This window comes from Heloderma suspectum, chromosome 3 (genome assembly GCF_057233095.1).
Source record: "Heloderma suspectum isolate Gila_16-S chromosome 3, 16-S_ref, whole genome shotgun sequence".
NCBI classification, from domain to species: domain Eukaryota; kingdom Metazoa; phylum Chordata; class Lepidosauria; order Squamata; family Helodermatidae; genus Heloderma; species Heloderma suspectum.
In genome coordinates, this window is record NC_139460.1 from 1,691,184 (window position 1) to 1,694,513 (window position 3,330).

General features: G+C 55.3%; 1 pseudogene; it reads right to left on the bottom strand.

Annotated features, from left to right (window-relative positions):
- Positions 1-1,048: 1,048 nt before the first annotated feature.
- LOC146349192 (olfactory receptor 52B6-like) lies at positions 1,049-2,167 on the bottom strand (annotated as a pseudogene).
- Between the last annotated feature and the right edge of the window lie 1,163 nt (positions 2,168-3,330).

Genomic DNA, 3,330 nt, shown 5'->3' on the forward strand with positions numbered 1-3,330 from the left:
GCTACTGCATAATAGTGCTAAGTGGGGAAGGGGCCTATGTCCAAAATGGCTACTGCCAATGGGGGGGAGGGATGGCCCACCCCTTGACCAGGTCATAGCCAGGTCAGACACGGCCCTAGGCACACCCAGCATGCAGGATTCAATTTGGGGGAATGGGGCACACCGTAACGGAAGTGTGTGGGAGCTGCATTCGAGGGGGACAGTGGCAGGAACGAATCTGGGCATGGAGAGAGATCTGGCAGCTCAGACTCAGAATGGGAACCGTGAGAACGGGGAGGGTCCCTCCCGGCGAGTGCAGGTATGGCACGGCATTCTCCCCAGAACCTTGGCACGCAGATGGCTCGACCTGAAGCCCCCCCCCCGCAGAACCCAGGTTGAGGGGGAGGAGTCAAGTGAGGGGCCTGACGAGGGATGCCAGGGTCCGTTGCAGGGCGAAGCGGGAAAAATCAGAGGCGGCGCTCAGACGCTCCTCCAGGTTGGCTATGCATGACAGCCTACACAGGCAGGAGCCGCTGCAAGGGAGGCCCCCCCCCCCCAAGCACTCCCTCAAACTGCCGGCAACTTCTCTGACTTCCACTCTGGCTCCTCTGTTGATATTCGTAATTGTGTGGAGCAGCTGTTCCCTTTGTAGCCTGAGAGATTCCTAGAATTTGCATTTGGAAGGAACCTGGCCATTAGCTAATCAGTCTGTGTAGACGTGCAGATCTACACAGCTACCTGAATTTTTGGACTCTCCCTGGGGGCGTGGCTATAGGGACTCTCACAACAAGTGCCTGCACTTCCGAATTTACAGCTGTTCTGCTAGATCTGTCTAGCCTATGCAGCAAAGATTCTCTGGAAATATATGTATGTTGGATGTGCCAAATGCGATGGGTGTTTCACCATAAAGATGCAATTCTGCCAATTTACTCAGAGGTAGCCCTGCTGATTTCAGTGAGTTTTACCAGCTCCACCTGGGCTGAGACTGAGAATGCCTCCCAGGGATGTGCAAAGGTCCATGTGCACAGCAGCTAGAAGTGCGCTCCTTTACCCCTGGCTGCTGCTGTGCTTAAGGCCCTCTCCGCCGTTTCCCAGACTGCAGGAGCAGATGAGCCAGACACTCCCGGATCTCTTTGGTTTTCACCCCATAGACAACAGGGCTTAACGTGGGAGGGACTACGGCAAAGAGATTAGCCAACGGGATGTGGACCGGACGGGGGATGCTATTCACAGCAAACCTGTAGGCAAAGATTGAGAAAAAGGCCAGGACATAAAACATCGAGACGACACAGACAGGAGAGCTGCACGTGCCCAGAGCTTTGGCCCAGGCGTCTTTGGACAGGAGCTGGAAGACGGCTTGGAGGAGCAACGTGTGGGAGACAGAGGTTAAAACAGCATCGACTCCAGTGGTTAAAAGAGCCACAGTGAGCCCATACCAGATGTGGAGGGTGATGTCTGCACAGGCCAGTCTGGCGAAGCCCCTGTGCTCACAGAATGTGTGGGAAATAAGGTGGGGACCACAGAAGGGCAGCCTCAACAGGAGGAAGGGCAAGGAACCCATCAGGCAGGCAGCTCTCCCAACAGCAATCGCTGCTATCTGCACTATCCGAGTGTGTGTCAGCGCATGTGTACCGCAACGGGTTGCGGATGGCAAAGTACCGATCAAACACCATAGCCAGCAAGATGGCTGATTTGGCTACAAAAATGAAGTGGATAATGAACATCTGGGTGACGCAGGAATCGAAGGTGATCTCCCTGGCATTGAACCAGAAGATGCTGAGCACCTTGGGCATCGCAGTGGTGCACAGCAACACGTCAGCAGTCGCCAGCGTGGCAAGGAAGAGGAACATGGGCTCATGGAGGCCACGCTCTTTGATGATGACGAAGAGAAGGAGGCCATTCCCCAGAAGGGCTGTGACGAGCATGGAACAGTAGGGGATGGAGATCCAGATGTGAGAATCCTCCATGCCTTCAACTCCCATCAGGATGCATTTGGCAACTGTGACGCTGGAGTGATTGACAGCTGCCATGGTGGGGAAAGGTCCTTTCTTGGGGGTCCCTCAGGCGCCCCTGTGAAAGCCAGAGGAAACGCAGGGGCCAGCCCGGTCAGCAGCCACCGGCTCACTCCCGGAGTCTGTGGTGGACACTCCGCACTGGCCTGCTCCCTCCCAGCTCCTCTCCAGGATCCAGCTATGCCACAGCCCAGGAGATTCAGCGGAGGAATGTTGGGGGTGTGGAGCAGAGGCAGAGATGGCGGTGGGTGCCTGCTAAACCTTCCCTAATTGGAGAGTTCCATGCAAGGTTACTGTCCAGGTAGCATTTTCCTAGTGGGCACCTAAGCAAGAGCTTGTCCCCTCTCGTGCCCTCTGCTGGGAACTGTGCCCAGGACACCTGTTCAGCGTGCCGGGTCTCTCCTGTGCCCCAGGCATCCCAGGGAAGGGAGGCAGTACGCCCACTTTCCGTATTTCTCTATTCTCAGTGGTTTGTTGCTCACTCCACACGGTACCAGCCGGAGTAGATTCTCGGGGCTGTGATTTGCTGATGAAGCAGCCTGAGCTGAAAGGGGTGCCCCAGTTCCCGGTGCAGCGCTGCCAGAGCCCCCTATCTCAGATCACTTGAGGAAGCCACGTCGTGGGTTGGGCTGGCCAGCCGTGATCCCTACGGCTCAAGACAGAAACAGAAAGATAACCTCCACCCCCAAATAAAAATACAGCATGTGCATGTACTGTACAGCAGGTATAGGTTCCAAAGACAAGCAATATAATCGGTGCTTTACCAGTTCCTTGGTCCTGCACACGGCCTGTGGAGCTGATGCAGAAAAGGGCCCGTCCTTCCTTGCTTCTCTCTGAGCGGAGAGGAGTGCCTGACTGCGACAAGTGGGTGTGTTCTGTGGGATTAATCCCAAGCGCTGGCATCGTCCTGACAGTTACGCACTTTGTAGCTTCTTCGTTTCCTAACCGCTGCTCATCAGTCTGTCCTGACCTAAATGCCACACATGGCCCACATCTTCTTCTTTTGTAGTCAGACTGGACAGGAAGCTCCGATGCTGCTTTCCTGGTGCGTTCTTTTTATGCGGGCTTTGGCCAGGTGGGTGGTATACAAATCTCAGCAATGGAGGAAATGGAGGAGGGCATGAATGGCTGGTGCGATTGCTGTTGCAGCTGCATGTCCCGGTCAGAGTGCCCCTGGGGCCTACCATGGCCCCAGTGTTTCTTGGCAGCATTTCTCATGGACATTTCTCTCGTCATCTACTCCTGGGAGTACGTATGTGCCCGCTTGCCCTTGCCTGTGTGCAAATGTTCCATGAATCCCCTCCTGGCATTCCACTGAGAAGGCATGAGTTTCTTTTCA